The sequence below is a fragment of the Ostrea edulis genome, chromosome 3 (genome assembly GCF_947568905.1).
Source record: "Ostrea edulis chromosome 3, xbOstEdul1.1, whole genome shotgun sequence".
Lineage (NCBI taxonomy): Eukaryota > Metazoa > Mollusca > Bivalvia > Ostreida > Ostreidae > Ostrea > Ostrea edulis.
In genome coordinates, this window is record NC_079166.1 from 96,875,482 (window position 1) to 96,894,832 (window position 19,351).

At 33.9% G+C, this 19,351-nt stretch overlaps 2 long non-coding RNA genes across 4 annotated transcripts in view; one reads left to right on the forward strand and one right to left on the reverse strand.

Annotated features, from left to right (window-relative positions):
• Positions 1-19,351, forward strand: part of LOC125672986 (uncharacterized) — a 68,309-nt gene that overhangs the window by 23,484 nt on the left and 25,474 nt on the right. For all 3 annotated transcript variants that reach the window (XR_007369222.2, XR_008801527.1, XR_008801526.1), the window contains exon 5: positions 8,945-9,520. This is a non-coding gene — a long non-coding RNA (uncharacterized LOC125672986). The remainder of the gene's footprint in view (positions 1-8,944; positions 9,521-19,351) is intronic.
• Positions 164-12,650, reverse strand: LOC125672985 (uncharacterized). Its single transcript, XR_008801531.1, has 2 exons — positions 12,543-12,650; positions 164-1,214 (listed from the first exon to the last, which is right to left on the reverse strand). It is a non-coding gene; the product is annotated as an uncharacterized LOC125672985 (long non-coding RNA).

Below are 19,351 nucleotides of genomic sequence, written 5' to 3' on the forward strand. Positions count from 1 at the left end.
ATTTTCTATGGTATAACTTAAAAACAATTATTTGTTTCCAATGTTCAATTGTAAATTATGTCCAACAATTGTAAAAAAAAAAAAAAAAAAAAAAAAAAAAAAAGTGGGGGGGTATATAAAGATCTGTTTCATTCGCAGAAATTATATTATGATATATATCTTATTTCCATTTGCTTTATATGCCCCTTTATCTAATTTACATCGCTTAGTTGTTCATTTCATCTTCAATTCAAACTATGTTCTAAAAATGATGGAAAATACACAGCGTATGTTGTCAGAGGTCCGTAGCTTTAGGGTGTTTCATCCCATGGACTCCCACCAGGGCTTCGCTTAGCACTCACTGAAAGTTGATAGCAGGATGCAGGCCCCCAGCCCAATTTATAATTCAAAAGGACACGTAATATCTATAAGACATTATACTGTATAAAGTTATGATATTGTTCTAGTCAATTACAGCTTGGGTAAATGTGATATCTAAATGTTTGGTTTCCAGTTGGGGACTTTGGTATATATTAGGCCCCTGATCCCACCTCTGGTGTATTCAGGGGTCAGTGTTTGTACTATCCTCAATTTTGTATTTTGCATTTTTCAAGGATGTTTATCGATTGATCAATGTTCATTCTCTACAATGAAACTTATGAGTTTTTCTGACGCTTGGAGACCTGCCAAGCCAGACTACTTGTGAAACATGGAATACTCTGCACGTGGTTTTAAGGCCTATTCGTTTTTCCTACTTTCATATTCTTCCTCGCATTATGACATTGATCATGGTTGACTTAATCAAAAATGATACTTTGTACTTCCTAACTAGTTAATCACAGAAATACCTCATTAACCTTTCTCTTCATATTTAGAATCTATTCTCTAGAAATTTATTGACCGTCAATATTAACTCTATATGTATACGATTAATGTTAACATTTGCCTAAATCCTAGTATATGATAATGGAGTCAGTAATCACCAAACAAGTAAAGTGAAATCAACAAGCACCTTACTTCAGCTTTTGATCGATGTTTGACATAAAATGCTTAAGATTTGAGAAGTTTACTCACGTTTAGATTGTTTGTGTAATCCCCTTGGCTAAATCAAACTCGTTTAATCTGAAGTGTAATTCCTACTCACGCGTTTGAACAGTCCTGTAGGACTACCGCTTAGATACATGTCAATCATCACCAGGCGTGAAACACTCAGCCAATCAAATACCACGGTTCGACTAGTCGTAAGCAGAAAAAATAGCATGTAAACTATTTACTCAACTGATAAAGGGTACTGAGAAAGAGCAATTCTAATCATATACCAATAACATTTTAAGGAAGTCTTATCTACCTGGACAAGTAATAGTACACCTCACTCCATCATCATATACTGGGATTTAGGCAATAATACCAGTTGTTTTTAAACTATGTATATTTATACATCTATTTTTTAAATATAAAAAAAAATCTATCAAGGTTTTTCCTTCAATAATTGGTTTTAGAACCCTTATACTTAACATTGGGAGGTTTGTACGCTTTTTTTTCAAAATATAAAATTCTTAATTAACAAAGTCATTAAATTTTGTACTTTAAAAGATTTACCCGACTGATAACGGGTACTGCGAAAAATTACTTTTCATCATACCCCAGTAACACCTTTTAAGGAAGTTTTACGTACCTGGACAAGTAATACTGCAGCGTGAACTTTTTCCGAATTAAAGATAACAAATAAATATCGAGAGGATCGATATATTTAAAACATAGTCTGCCCTTTGGTTCAGTTACAAACTCATCTTAAGTCAAGGCATTCAGTCCATATCATTTGTATATTTGTATTGAATAAATAGGATGACTGTTGATTTCATTAGAAAATTATGAACTTGTTTAAATTCCATCTTCCCGAATTCCCCATTTTGTCGATGATTCTGATTTATAAAGAAATCAAATGGGAATTATCAGTGTCTGCTTATGAATCTGATTGATCACTCTCCAATATTTCTGAATAAATCAAAATCAATTGGCAAACTTTGCATTGCATTTCAATATCTTTCAATGGTGAATTAATTATATTTTATCTCGATTTATCAGAAGGAGAGATCAGTCTTGCAAGGACTCTGCGTGGTCACTGTGCCTGTGAACCAGTGCATGTGAACACTATATAACAGTGATACAATGTATCTATTTCAGACAAAATCTGTAGTGTCCCTGATTAGATGGACAATCCATGTAGTTGGTTTAATGTTTAAATAAATCTCGTTGAAATTACGTTGACCTATCTGATATATCATATATATTTGATTCTTTTAACTTAAGCCTTATCGGAAAAGGTGGATCAAACCAATGTTTTTTATTATTTGTAATTTTTATTCAGCTATCACATTTTATATCTTGTTATATTTTGTAGTTCTGTAAAAAGATAAAGATAAATACCACTCTTCAATATCATTGCAAATATCCTTTACTAAATAACACTCAACAAATAGATGTTCGATTGATTTAATTTCATAATTGCAGAAACAATATGTTGGGAGTGTTTAATCTTAGGTTTATGAAGATGTGAATTTGTGGGAACTATTCTATGTACAATTTGGAACTATAACGAATGAAGTTTTGATTTTTGTGTGAGTTCAAAAGGGAATGCAAAAGTTTTGCTCTATTCACTTGAATTGAAATGATATCCATCTTCATTCCATTTTAATGTTGACGTATTTGTTTCATTTTTTCTCTCAATTCATATCGCTAAAAGCTAGGCATAAGTGGAGAGCATCATATCATTTTGTTTTGTATTTTAAAAAAACTATCCATCACTGCCCGTTTTAGACCAGAATATTTAACAAAATTTGTTTTTACTTAAAGTTTATCAAAGGTATTGAGGCTTTAGAAAATTCCTATCTAAGTCAAAGAAATTACTTATGAAAAGAAAACCAGCTTAAGAAAGACAGAGGACTTGCCCATGATACTTGGGTTATACCATAATGTCCTTGAAATATATTTGTATTTGTATGTTGTTCTATATGACATATTTCAAGCCAACCTCTACAGGAGTCAATCCAAAAATTGTTATTCTCTAACACGGTGCATCAAAATTGGTACCGTATAAGTTTTACATACTTGTGCAGTAAAGTCTGAACCCATTATCCAAATATTTCTAATATTTGTATGTAATTGTACTTAAAAGTAATTTTAACCACTTGGAATCTGAATGAATTAATTTTCTTATCCAAATTGATTCTGATGCTAAAGTAAACTCAGAATAACCCACAATCCTATAGCCACCATCTCTGTAATCTTGAATGATAGTTTTCATTTTGTCGATTTTACTTAAATTATCAGGTAAACGGAGTAATTTTTAGCCAAAGTTAGTACCAAAAAAGCCGGCCTAATAATTGGTATGAAACACGTCAGACAGTATTTGACCCAATGACAGATTGTACTTGTGAATTAGATTGTTTTAACATCTATAAAATTTTCAAAATGTGGACTTTAAACGAAACTGTTGAAACCCTTAGCTGCAACATCCTCTTATCTGTCAGTAGCCTGCCTCGATTAAAAAACTTATGCACAACAATGCTTTAATTTGATGAAGGTTGCAATAAAACAAACTAATTTAGTGTGATTTCCTTGTCATTCCTTTTTCTCAGTTCCCTAGTGATTCCTTTAATGATATATGAATTAGAGATATGCAATCAATGATTTAGCCGCCACATTCTTTAGAGAATGCATCAATATTTATTTCACTAGCTTTTTTTTTTTTTTTTGAATTTTCATCATTTATTAAAAAGTATACATACTATTTGGGATAAAATATCCTCGGATACTCCCTCTTAATTCTCTCCAATGGTGCCAGGGGCCCATTGGATTGAATGTATTTTATTATAATATTATTTTATATACGGCATATATATAATTTATATGAAAATACATAATATCAAATATTTTTCGAAATCATAAAAATATCATATACAACGTTGATGTAGATATATCAACAGTAGAATAACATAGAAATTACTTAAGGAATAATATATGAACAATGTAGTCCTAGGTTGACCGTATAGTTATAATGATAAATATTTAAGGATAGTTTATACTGGTCTCTTTACAGCAGTCAAGTTACATAAATTTACAAAGATGTTCAAAAAAATTATGCTCTTTTGCATTTATATACTTCAATACTTATGTATAGAAACATAATGATTTTTTAACATGATTATACATATTAAAAGTCGTTTCACTTAAAGAATCTAATCTACATAACATTTTATGTTTGTATGTTCTGTAGGCTATATTATTTTACTACCTTAATGAAACTAAAAATGTACGCTTACTCTCTTCAGCACTGCCTAACAAATAAATAAGTATTCGATCCAATGACCGGTTGTATTGACAAACTAGGTCGTTATAATGACCATACGATTTGCGAAATGTTGATTTTAAACGAGGTTATTAAACACCTGCAACATCAGCTGTCACGATTTAATAAATCATATACAAAACAAGTTCTTATGTATCGAATCATTTGAGAGACATTATTTTACACCATATGCAGGTGATCATGGAGTATCACTATATTAATATATTATGCGTTCTTTTCCATACATCATTTTCCCCTGGTTTCCATTAGAATTGTGTAATGAATCCATGTAGTTTATATCATCTTCAACAAAGTATGTTTTGTATGAATAATCGTGCACTACCACAAATCTGATTGATTGTTTTGTATTGATTGTTGATTGATCAGAATATTGAAGCACTGCCTCATTGTCCCCTCCTTGTAAAAAGAGACATTATTTGTCGAAATCCGCATCTGGTGCATCAAAATTGGTACCGTATAAGTTTTACATATATACAAGTGATGTACCGTTGATGAAATATTGATATATTGATGTTTTCTGTATTCTGTATTCAAACATAGCATACTTTTGCCATCGTTTATCAATTACATTGGTTTCAATCCAGACACTATCCACAAAGTATTACACAGCACACATTGGGAACAGGACATGCTTGCTTTCAATGTAAACATTGTAGAATTATGTCATGTGGCTTCACTTCAAATCAGGTCGGATGATTCATTTATATTATCTCAGCCCTGACAATGGCGGTCTTGATTTGTTGAGTATAAGGTACGGTAGCGAATTCATCCAAGCATGCTAATATGGGTGTTGGTAATTCTATTAAGTCACGCAATTTTACATTTTCAAAATAAATCCTTCATAACTGTTCACAAGCGGAACCATTTAATAGAATTTTTGAAAGATCATGGTCTTCAAGGAGATACAATGTTTCGATAGAGATGGACATATTAAGATTGTAGCCTTTTATGATTTTTCACTTATATATTTGTATGTGTGGCGTCATTAATGTGAGATAGGAGATGTACTTTGATGCTTTAAAGATATTGTTTGGATGTTCCAAGATTTTCAAACATTCCCATTAATGAAATCAACGAGAAACCGTTGCTGAATGTTATCGCTTTAAAATCTATTTTCCAGGGTTGGACAACGATTGACAATAACGAATTATCTTTAATGTCGTTACATGGAACACCCAATATGTGTCACTAGCAAAGCCATCGCGTCAAGCTACACTGTCCACTACGTGGCAAGTGTCCAAATTTGCACAATCAATACTCTCATGTTGTATAATAAACTTGTTAATTTCATAATTCTGTATACCAACCAATATCATTTCAATTGTTCAAAATAAAACAAAGCTCCTCACATTACTGGGCTGGTATATTATCTTTTCTTCAAATACAAAGTTGAAAAAATTGTGTCAATCATATCATGTGATGTTTTGACTGACTTTGAGAAAACTGAAAAACTATAGTTGATCTGTAATCTAGAATAACAAGTATTCAAACAATTATGCTGTATGATAGAAGTGTGAAAGAGTGCAATATAGTGTGAGAATGTATAAAATGATTAATATGTATCTTCATTACTTTCACTAATGATTCTGTCAATACCAAAAAAAGAACAAATAAAAATAAAGAGAATTAGCAGTAATTAGCCAAACATTCACCTTACAGATATATTTTCTATGATTGAGACAAATATTAAAACAAATGAATCCCTAAGTAGTCTACAATCAATGACCAGCAATTCCTATTTCCCTATTGGACCTCTTACTTGGTACCATGTGCTAGTGACTTAGATAATTGGTTCAATTTTCAATCTCTGTAAACACTTAGGGTATATTGTTACAACTCTTAGTCCGGGCTACTGACTTTAACCGTGGGTGTACAACCATGTCAATTTTCCAACTGACTCTGACACCAGTACTTGCTGCCAAATATCAGATACCACAGTTAGCCAACTAGTGCAACATATTCTTACCTTATTCAGTCCTGTATGAAGTGGTGTTCATTCAGCTGTGATTAGCTTAACAACTGGCTTAGAAGAATATTTATAGGGAAACCGAGAATGCGTCTTATGTAATGCGAGATGGAAAGATTTATGCTGCTCCATTTACATGGGTAATATGTTAAAAATGTACTTGTAATAAGTCCTATTTTACTTCCATCGATATATAATTAGATTTTAAAGAATAAACAGATAACACGTGCACCAGAGATTGAGAACTCCCATTTAGAATATGACTTAACACCTGATCTAAATGCATCACCACGAAATTAAAGAATGCAAGGTGAAGATAACGAACAGTGATCAATGTCATAACTCCCATAAGCAATACAAAATCGATAGATGGGCAAACACGAACCCCTGGACACACCAGAGGTGGGATCAGGTGCCTAGGAGGAGTAAGCATCCCCTGTTGACCGGTCACACCCACCGTGAGCCCCATATCCTGATCAGGTAAACGGAGTTATCCTCAGTCAAAATCAGTGTGCCAAGAACGGCTTAACAATCGGTATGAAACACGTCAGACAGCATTTGACCTAATGCGAGGTTGTACTGACGAACTAGATCGTTATAACGACCATAGAATTTGCGAAATGCTGACTTCAATCGAGACTGTTGAAATCCCTGTACCATCAACTTGTTTGTCAGTAGCTTACCTTGATTTAAAAACTGACTATACGCAGAATATGTCATCAATAACATCGCTGGGGATCACTGGCACGAGAGTAAATGTGACAATCATTTACACAATTTTACACATCCTCTAAGAGTTGTACAATAGTTCCTCACTTTGTAATTAGTCAGAGCGCCAGGAAGCAAAGGATATAGGGCAGGAAAGTACAGACCACTTGAAGAAATCATTTACCGTGGAATAAGAAAATATACAACCCCATCTGCCATGTACCTCAAGAGTAATATGACTTATTCTAACTACAAACGGTCAGTGTACAACACTAAACACGAGTGTTTGACTATAAATGCAAAGATATTTCTATTTCGATGCGATGTACAGATTAATGAATATGTGATTGCTTCGTGGGGATATTACGTTTTCTTTCTGTCCTCCAAACATAACCTATGCATAACCTAATAAATAAACACTTAGTAGATTTTAAAAGTGGTTGACAGACCAGATTCATTTCTTACTGAAAACGAGACAAAGAGACAACTTTTTGACAAATATATTTGAAATTAACACTCGAGGATTACAGCAAATCTGTATATAAATCAACACTACATAAATAACCCCCCCCCCCCAAGAAAACCAGGAAGATTGAAACTCGGGTTGATAAGAGGTTTGGAAGCCATATTGAAGAATTTCTTCATTCAATGCAGGTAGATAAACTTATTTGTTTAGATATTTTGCTTTGAGAAGTTTCAAGAGTATAACTTTAAAACATATTTTGTCTAAATTACTAGTACCTCGTGTTTAACAATAATCATTAAGCATAAAACCGATTTCCCGTTGTTACTTTGAAAAATACAATGAAATTTATATCATTGATCCTTTTCAATATAGTGATATATACATTTTTTTTAAATTTAGTATAAGGAATATATACAGTTTTCAATTCCATTTTCAAATAAGAATATGGTCTTAAAATGTACGATTTTTGTCCTAACATGTTAAAGATAAAAATATGTGAATATATGTTCAATAGATGTGTAGAATTAAAAGATGAAATAGCGAATAAAATCAAGCGTAGACAGTACAAAATGCCCGTACTACATTAGATAGTTTTAATTTAGTTTGAAAACCAACAATGAAATTCAGAAACTGTGTTGGACGACGGGAATGTCAATTTATTGAAGGAGAATTGTTTCTCAATCCGTAAGAAAATGCTTGCCTTACTTCTAAATCAAAATAACTATTTAGGTAGTGGTTTACTTTTTTCACTTTTCAGAGACTTTGCAGGAACTTTCGGTGATCCTCACGCTATACCATAAAATGCACATATTGATTATCACATCTTAATCTCCAGGTTTTCTTAAGTTTAAATCATCGCATCCGTACTACAATTAAGATATTATGCAGTGAAGACCAGACTTTTATAGGTGACCCATTGAATAAACGAAATGACTTTTATCGCAAATATGGATTTAAATGGGATTGAAAGGAGGTAATTCAAAATAAAATAAAACATATGACACTACAACCGATTAATAATTCAGATCGGTGACAGATGTTTTCTTTATTCAGGCAACAATAAGATATAAGTATCACATCAGAAGAACCTAGCATCAAATGTTTGTCACAATTACATGTTTCACAGATGATATCACATAATTCATCACTCTTTTGTACCACATATGGTATTTCATCATATACGGATTTGATTTATCTCAATTTGTGTCAGAGATGGTCAGATTTTCCAACCTGGTGGCATTTTTACGTGTAGATATAGAAACCTTTCACCGGGTATTCCTAAAGGATGTTGTGGAATAATACAAAACTGGAGATATAGACCGGGAAATTTGATGACTTCGATTGTAGGAGCTACTCCATATATTATAACTTTCAGTACTGATCAGAACATAGAGATGATATTTTGCTTGCTAGTCTCATAATTCTATTTTTATTCATGTTCTGTTGTTTTTTGTAGGTTATTCCAGTTTTACATGTCCTTTCAATGGATTAAATCCGGGGTTGGAATTGGTCCCTAGCACCCATTGTTTGTCGTAAGAGACGACAAAATAAGCGGTTCTTTGGATTAGATCGGAAAAACCGAGGTCCCGTGTCACAGTAGCTGTAAGCGATTAACAGATGTCTAAATTGTGCAGCCCTTCACGGGCAATGGTGACGTCTTCATCTGAGTGAAAAATTCTCGAAAGGGAGATTAAGTATTATACAACTAACCAGCGGATCAAGTGTATTGCCCACAAATTGGTACAACAAATCCGTTCATTTAATTAGATGTTATATTCACGTGATAGAGATCGCACAGGATGATATTGTACAGTGATGACGTGTCAGAGTGGCCTGTTTAATGGTGATCATTACTGAAGCATTGTAAAGGATATATGGATATATGTGAAACCACCTGTCTGACCAATTTGTCTAGAAATTAACACTACAGGAATCAAATTAAAATAAATAGGAAAAGACCAGGAAGATTAAAACCCCGGTAGAAAGGAAGGTCAGAGGACAAGTTAACCACCACAATATATCCAAAAAACAGGTAGCTAAGCTTTTACTCGTTAAAATATTTTCCTTTACTATGTGTAAAATAAGAATGCCTCTATGTAATCTAGTCCAACTATTCTTCAGGTAAACATGTTTAAAACCTATTTTCATATTTTCATTATCTTTTGATTATCTTAATCAGGAAGCATCTCTCATTGCTGAATATCCCGTTTATGAGAAGAATATATATATATAAGTGCCCGATCAGTGAATATATATATATATATATATATATATATATATATATATATATATATTCACTGATCGGGCACTTGCCTTGCTAAGAAGCCGGTTGGTATATGGACATGTTGTTAACCTTGGGGTTTTCCATTTCTTCCTGTATTGCGTAATCGTCCCAAATAGATATCAAAGCAAGAGTCTCCTCGCCATTCCATGCAGATCCATGAGTTTTACTGTAAACCCTTTCGTTTTCCTGCCATTTTCAATGCTTATTAACTTCCAACCAAGTCATACAAGATTAAACAATTAAAACGAGGGATGATGAAAAATGCATGCATAGGCAAAGTTACAGTGTGTTCACACGACAAAAATAAATCAGTTTATACAACAAGAACTGCACACTTATCTTAAGTACATTTACACATATGTAAAAAGTACTTATCTATGCAAATCGTGTCGTATGAATGGGGTATTGTACTTTTACTCAGTGATGAGCAATTTTGGAGGTAAAATGTGGAAAGCTATCGGTTTTAAAGATATGTAGTTTTCAAAGGTGTAAATATCCCAATACTTAGAACTACAGGAACTACACAATTAGTTAACCTGGAATGTAAATATCCACCGTCGAGTAGATATGTTGACGACATGACACCTGGGACATTGGAATGAATATGACCGGGGAATAAAGGTTTGCATGGCGGAGGGGAAAATTAAGTACGTGATGATAGGATATACTCAATTTCTTTTACTTCCACAGAATAATCATTCTTGTTGAATATCAGTGATTAAATGGTAGACTTCTTCCAAAGTTTATCGTAATGTAAATTCATTAAATGATAAAATTATACTTTCAAGCCAGGTAGACTTTTGGGTTTTTTTTTTGGAAGTGTTTAAACCTCCACTTCGACGCCTCGGGGACAGAAATGAATGTCAGAAAAATATGGCGGAAGTTTTTGAAGACATATATATTCATGGCTGACACAATTATGAGAAGCACATAAGAGTTAGGGCTAGGGTTAGATTGAGGGTACAGTTAGGACTAGTGCCGAGCCGCTGGCTTTCCCTGCTCAGTCAAGTCTAGACGAACAAAAATGTCCCTTATACGGCGCACCAATGCAGAGGACCTTTTCAAAGAAGGAAAAATATTACTTTGTTGTCTGCTTGTTGTAATCATTGTAAAACAAAAACATGCATAAAAACTGTAAATCAAATCTAGAAGAAAAATTCACAAGATAAAAAGATTCCACAACCATTTTATCAATAGAAAGTAGAAATCAAGGTTAGATATCATGACTCGTGGAAACCCGATACAAACAAAAGCATGGAGGCAAGGGTTGATGTACATTTTTGGTTTATTTTGTATTGTGTACATATATAAAATTCCTTAAAAAGATATAAGTGACTCGTAAATTTCATATGATGTTTTAAAGTTGGAAAATTTTATTGCTCCCTATATACATGTATATCCATAAACATTCTCCTATTTTGGACTTTACTGAAAAATGACCATACTTCATATTCCATACGATGAATTGTATTCATTTTACTTATAAAACATTGATCATTTTTGAAAATGTGCAGTAAGTGTCGTTAAAAATGAAATACAGACTTTCTCAATTATACCAATTGCTCGATGTACATGAAAGGTGTCCAAGAATTGTTATGTGACTAGATATAAGCTATTTTATTCTCACCATACTTTGTTTTATGTGTGTCACGTTATTGAGGAAGGTGTATGGAAAGCAGAGAGAGTTACATTCACCAAATCACTTTTCTATCAATATCCAGTTTTCTGGACAACCGTCATACAGTGATACAATGTATATATTCATAAGATTTATAAAATCTTAGAAAGGGACTGCTAAGTATATATGGATTAATCAGGCACGAATTTATAATTCAAAACTACATGGACATGTTATATGATTTAGACATTATACTGTAAAGTTATGATATTGTTATGATAAACTATAGCTTGGGCAAATGTGATGTATAAATGTGTGTTGCAGTTGGGGATTTTAGTGATGTATAAATGTGTGTGTTGCAGTTGGGGAGTTTAGGATATCCTAGGCACCTGACCCCATCGCTGGTGTTTGTTTCCTTATTCGCAATTTTGTATTTTTATAGGATTTTTTTTAAGGATCAATGTACATTCTCCTACAAATTTCATCAATATCTACAATGAAACTCATCAGTATGTCTAACTCTTGAATACCTGCAAACGCAGACTACAATGAGATGTGACACATGGAATATTCAGCACGTGGTATAACAACCTATTCGTTTTTCCCCCACTTTCGCATTTTTTCTCGCATTATGATAATGATTACATTTCGTTGTCTTCATGATAAACTCTGTAACAAACACTGCACTGTTATACTATTTACAGTTTAGATTTTCAATAAGATTCAGGCATTATGATACTCGGTGCACTTTAGATTCAACATAATATCAGATAAAACCACTTATCATCATTACCACAAAGTGTTTAGACGACCACATTGACAAACGAGATCGTTATACACGCTTTGAGTCAATGCAATCCATAACTGAGGTTTGACTTAAGTCAAAACGATGCTTTGTATATACCCGTGGCTTGTTAAAATCACATAAATACCTTATTAACATTGTCAAACATATCTTAAATCGATTATCATTAGTTTTATTGGCCGTCAATATTAATTCTAGATAGCTTAATATTTGTCTAAGTCCCAGTGTATGAAAATGGAATCAGATGTCACCAAACAAGTACAATTAACAAACACCTTATTAATTTCAATGCAACCTTTTTACAAAATGTTTATATAAAATGCTTAATATTTGAGACGATTACTCACGTGTTAATTATTTGTCTAATCCAAATCACCCTTGATATGAAGTGTAGTTCACTTGCAAACGTTTTAATTCCACTTAGGACTACCATGATAATGCCTGTCAATCACTACATAGACAGATGGACAGATTGGCTGAATATGCCCCGCCTCTGTCACCTTTCATGACAGAGAGGGAGCACAATCAGCCAATCAAATGTCGTGGTTTGACAAGTTGTAAACTACACCAGAGATGGGGTCAGGTGCCTAGGAGGGGTGAGCATCCCCTTTCAGTTATGATACACCATTAATTAAATTTCATCTTCAGTCATCACAAAGATACAATCTGTACTTCAGCATGGAGCAGTAAATGTGAACACTAGATAACACGGATATCTATTTTTAGAAACACTCATAACGTCATTATCGTAATTCTCACAGTTTTTCTCTCAATGCGCCTGCATAATATTTGAAGCCAAGGATGTCATTATTAACCCCTAACTGGATGGAAAATGATTAAATAAATAAATAAATCTTAATGAGATTGCGTTGATCTATCCGAGATAGCATACCTATTTGATTCTTTTAATATTAGTCTTATCTGGAGAGGAGGATCAAGCCAAGTTGACAGTCTAAAATCACTATTCTACATATATCCAGCCAGGTAGAAGCCCCACAGTGATACGGGTTTTCTGTTGTCATTCTGGAAGTTTATTTGGGAGATGTTTATGGCACCTGATCCCACCTCTGGTGTATCCAGGGGTCTGTGTTTGCCCAACTCTTTATTTTGTATTGCTGATAGGAATTATGAGGTTGATCACTGTTCGTTATCTTCACTTTTCATTAATGACTTGTAAGTGCATGGTTTACATATGCACCATGCAATTATGATGATTGGTGTTTTTTTTAAGTTTGATTTCTTTTTCAAAAATATGATTTTCACGATTAATTACCCACTTTTGATAAAAATGCTTGATTTCTGGTGTAAATAACGAAGAGTGTTTGAATCTGAGGTACGAAGGGTATGTCAACAGAAAGAAAATAGGACAAATCCTACGAAGATACAGGGGTGGGGTGAGTAAAATACAGGGGTGGGGTGAGTAAAATAAAGGGGTGGGGTGAGTAAAATACAGGGGTGGGGTGAGTAAAATAAAGGGATGGGTGAGTAAAATACGGGGGTGGGTGAGTAAAATACAGGGGTGGGTGAGTAAAATACAGGGGTGGGGTGAGTAAATACGGGGATGGGGTGAGTAAAATTCGTAATATTTAGTCCTCATGTTTCATCCTAAAGATTTACAGTCGTGTCTCTAAGAATTTAAAAATAGCATACCCCGGTAGTATATCAAATGAAAGAAATAACTCTGGAAATAAAACAATACAACGAGTCTACATGAAGGATACGTTTTTCTGTTGTTGTTATTTCTTAGTGAATGAACCCGCCATTTTCCATGTAAATAGAAACATAAAGTCGAACGCAGATTGACGTAAATGTAGGCATACATTAAAATTAATGTTCGCAACTCCCTTCTCTGATTATTCCCATGCAAATAAGCAAATGAGAATAAATTTTCAATTAGGGAAAAAAACATTTATGCGGTATTGAATGAAGATCTTGCTTTTAATATCTTATCATGTCAACATTTAGTTAAGATTTTTCTGTAAGAAATCAAAACATGATATACCGGTAACTTTGATAACCCCATAACTATTTCATGCTTGCAAATGATGACTTAAAGGGGCATGCACACGAATTAAACCGAAAATTTTAAAATTTCATTTTTTCATTTTTATTGTTTACAAACTTATGGTCAACCGAAATTGAGTGTTAGGTTTTGAGTTGCATGTGATATACAGTACTCATAATTCTTTTTTATGTAAACAAGACCCGTTCCATGTTTTGTTTTGTTTTTCATATAGGTTGATTTGATATTGTTTAACGTCCCTCTCGAGAATATTTCACTCATATGGAAACGTTTTACATATAGATGGTCTAATAGAAAATACCATGTTTAAAACAAAATGAGATGTACCAAACACTAGAAAGTATTTAATTGTGTTCAAAATTAACTTGTAAATTGAAAAAATCTGCTTTAAACGAAACTTTTATTAGAATATTTAGCCTATGTATACAAAAATATTATCCAAGTCTTGTTTACATAAAAAGGATTGTGAGCGCTGTGTCACCTATGTACCTCGACAACTGAAATTCACAGTTTTTGCTTACCATTATGAGATTGATTATATCGCGTCATCCTCACTTTTATATCACTTTGTAAATGTATTTATTTACAATTTCGGACTATAAATGTATGCTCATTTGTGGGCTCTATGTGGTTTTCCAGCTCATTCCACCCCATTACTACCATCTGTCAGAGATGCACAATTAAAAGAACTGTCCCGTCTTCAAGTGTAAGATAGCACCATAGCGTCAACTAGTTTTGAGGGGGCTTATTCAGCTTTCTCATTAGCATGCTATATACTAAATTAACACAGTGAGATTACCTAGGTTCTATATCTATATCCTATACACCTCTCCTGCCTGGAGTGTTTTTCAGTTATCAGATCTGTTCATTGATGTGTCTGAGGAGAGGGATTGTGCGTGTTACCCTATACTGTTTATGTTGGTTATAATTTAGCGTTGTAGTGTTTTAGTTATCTACATGATCCGTTTTTATGAGTTGTGTAGACCACCCAAAGATGCAATTTTTTTCTTCAAAAATCAGAGAAATGGTCTTATTGCGTATCAAGAGGGTTGTACCCCTTAACGTCCGATGAATATATTTGTTTTTCTTTTCATTATAATCCCTTTTAATAGTCTATTTTGGAACTGTTTAGCAATGTATACATTATCTATTTTGCATCCGATCTGCAAATTACAGGTATATATGTATTTCATGAGGTGTTAAGATTCCCTGACATCTCCCAGTGACCCTATTTTTTTTAACATCAGAGGAATGATCTTACTGTGTGACAAGGGGGATCTGCTCCTCCACAAGGTGTATCCATTAACGTCCCATGCAACAAATATAACAGTTAAAGAATAAAATCTTATGATAGTTCTTTTTTGTAGTAATCCCTTTTAAAACCCTGCACAGGGTCTACTTTTGGAACTGATTAGCTTTGTATACATTATTTATTTTGCACCCGATCTGAAAATTACAGGTATATATGATCAATTACTTCACTAAGGGACACTGGCACAAGAGTAAAGGTGACAACCATTCTCATTTGCAATAGTTTTTCAGACAATGATTATAGATAAAAAAGACATTAATCGTCAGCAATGTTATTTAATAGATATACAAAAGTCATGGTTGTTTTTAAATTTACACCCACACAGGCAATTCAAAGATTAAAAGGACAGCAAGATTGATTGATATTCAGCTTGTTGTCGCTTAAATACTTTTGTAAGAATTTTCTATGGCATAGCTTAAAAACAATTATTTGTTTCCAATGTTCAAAAGTAAATTATGTCCAACAATTGTGTATAAAAGGACCTGTTTCGTTCGCAAAAATGATATTATGATATAGATCTTATTACAATTCACATTATATGCCCCTTTATCTAATTTACATCGGATTGTATAGGGACTACGCTTAGTTGTTCGATTCATCTTCAAGTTAAAATATGTTCCAAAAATGATGGAAAATACAAATCGTATGTTGTCAGAGCTCCGTAACGTTAAGGTGTTTCATCCCTATGACCCCCACCAGGGCTTCGCTTAGGACTAACTGACACTTAACAACAGCATACAATCCTCCAGCCCTTCAGAAATTTCCGGATAATCAATCGCTTGGCTGTTGCGCGTTTTATGCATGCACACGATTTGGGGAACAATTTTGGTCTGTAAATGGTGCTCATGATCACAGCAGTGAGTGTCGAGACAACGCCTACAATAATTCACTATCACGTGTTCCATGTAGACCATATCTATTAATAATACACTGGTCAGATACAGCATGATATGTAGTGCTTTACAATATATTCCTTAAAACTGCATGATATCCTCATACGCGTGAATGTGTTCACGACATCATCTCTTGGGGCATTGGGGGAAATATGTCTGGAAATTAAAGTTTCGCATATTGGGATAATGCAAGGTGAAGATAACGAACAGTGATCAATCTCAAAACCCCTATAAGCAATACAAAATAGATAGTTGGGCAAACACGGACCCCTGGACACACCAGAGGTGGCTAGGAGGAGTAAGCATCCCCTGTTGATCGGTCACACCCTCCGTGAGACCTATATCCTGATCAGGTAAACGGAGTTTTCCGCAGTCAAAATCAGTGTGCCAAGAACGGCTTAACAATCAGTATGAAACACGTCAGCTGATATTTTTAACGAGTGTTTTTGACGTCTACAAATCAAACACATTCACAAGTATACCAATGATACAGCAGAGAATTTTGTTTCCAAAGTATCTCGTAATGTATTCGATGAGATCAACTATTTATCTTATTTGCACACATTGTAAAACATGACAAAGGCGTGCGTGGAAAAGGCAACAACTGTATCAAATCCACACGGAGATATTCACAAACTGGTTCCACAATCGATTAAAAACATCAATTGTAACACGAGTAATTAGAAGTCTCATTTTACATATGATTAGCGATCAAGCGTACAAGACAGACTAATTCACCTATGATTAAACAGACGTTGGTGAATGAAATTTATATTTCTGAAGAGAAATGTTTTGATTATTACGTGTAAGACAACGTGGTATTGTACTTCTTACAGCGCAGTCAATCCGTTTTAAGATTTAAATGTGCAGGGCGTATCGATCGTAGGTCCCGCATCCCAAGCTCAGTCGCGTTTTACTAAAGAACTTATGACTTACGACCAACTCTACATAATGGAATTTACCAATTTTTTGGAAGATCATTCACTCTAATTGCAAAATATTTTTTAGAAATGTTAAAACTTAAGCCTCAGAAAAGTTTTTCCTTTATCTATTTAAAGTAATAACTGTGTAATACAATTTAAGACTTGCGACTTTGTCGTAAGTTGTTTTGTAAAACTGGTCCCTGGGTTAAAAGGTATGCTATTACATTGTTCGTGAATAAGAGTTCGTAACTAGAGAACCAATTTTGTGAATGTGCTTTACATTACTGTGCAATGCATGTATGTAGTCGATTTGATATCTGCGCCTGTGGAAATTGCAACAGATGAGGCGAGAAATGCCTTGCATGGATCTCTTTTTTTTTCTTCGATAAAAATAAAAGATATCCATACTGAGTATTGAGAAGTATACTTATAGATGAATAAATGTTACCAACTCCGAACCGCTTTCTGTTTACATCTTTCATATTGTTTCATATATGAAACAAAGTCCTTAAGCTCTAACTGAATTTTACTTGACTAGGAATTACTGTGAAATTAATTAAATGCATACTTTTGTTTTCTATAAACTACCCTGGGTGAATTCAATTCGTACCCGAATACGAACTCGGGCTACCCAAGGTGCAACAGAACGGAGAGCTGCAATATTCTTATGACGTGTTGTGACATTTGAACTCGACCCAACTAACCTTGCTTTCTACGCGGGTTAGTGTGGTAGCAGTGTGTCGGTCTTATAATGATACTGTAGGGCACTTTTTTTCCCGGGGTGATAATTTTTTTCCGGTAAGATAACTTTCCGCCAAAATTCCACTCGCCAAATATGCACCCGATTTCTATTTCAGTACTTTTCATGAACAGATGGTTTAATACATTTATGAAACATGCATGACAAATGCCGCAACAATACATCAATTTCCATGAGGGGTATTGCAGATCCAAAGCATCAATAGAAACACAATGAGAGGAAACTTGAAATCTTATTTCACATAATATTAGACGTCATGACCTAAGCATAAGATGGATACTTATTTTTATGAATCGACTGCTTTATACGAAAAATATTAAGAACTGCTACAGTGCAGGTATTAACAGGACCACTCACAAATATTTTTACAAATCTTTTTATTAAGAGATACGAAGTTGCATTCTTGGTACACAGTGACTTCCTATCCAACAAAGAACGCAATCGTTATGTATTATGTCGGTAAATGTTTTAATGGTGCAGGCGGAACGATACAAGTCAAGTACAATGAGCTTCAGATTTGAGAACAGTACTTACGTTTAGTGTGGTCCCCTTACTTCCATTCACTTACTCAGACTGATTTGTCGATCTGTAGTTTTCTGTGTACACACGACAGGAGCAGGTAGGTCATCAATCGCATTTAACTGCCACCGCCTATTATCACACGTTTTAAATACCACTGAGAAACCTCCTACTAAATGGAAGAGGGTCCCTAAATTATCAGCGAATCAGATATCTTATTAACAGCTAAAGGAAGATAATTGACAGCGCAAATTATGGTTTGCATGTGCTAGATATGTATACTTGTCATTGTTATTAAGCGCTTAAATCTCAAATCGAAACTAGGAATGTACACATGTTTAATTTTACAATTGAAATCTGTCTATTTGAAATGGGATTGCAAACTTGTGTGCTTATTGCTATCGTATGTATCTGTTTTAATTTTGGGACATTGTCATAAAATGTTAAAGGGTGAAATGAAATAATTCAACTAAATGCGATTTAACCACATTTAAAAACATACAAAATGAAAAGTGACGGATCTAACAGGGAGTTACACGGAATGCAACACATATTTGGTTGATTTGTTCTTTTAAAACATAGTCATTGTTTACAATAGGGGGTTCATTCCTATCCCCCTTTTGGGCAGAAAAAGTACAAACCTGGGTAGCGACCCCCTCCTTCCATTGACAATATTCTACATTTACCCGTAATGATAGTTTTAATCTGTTGCATCCACGTGATGGT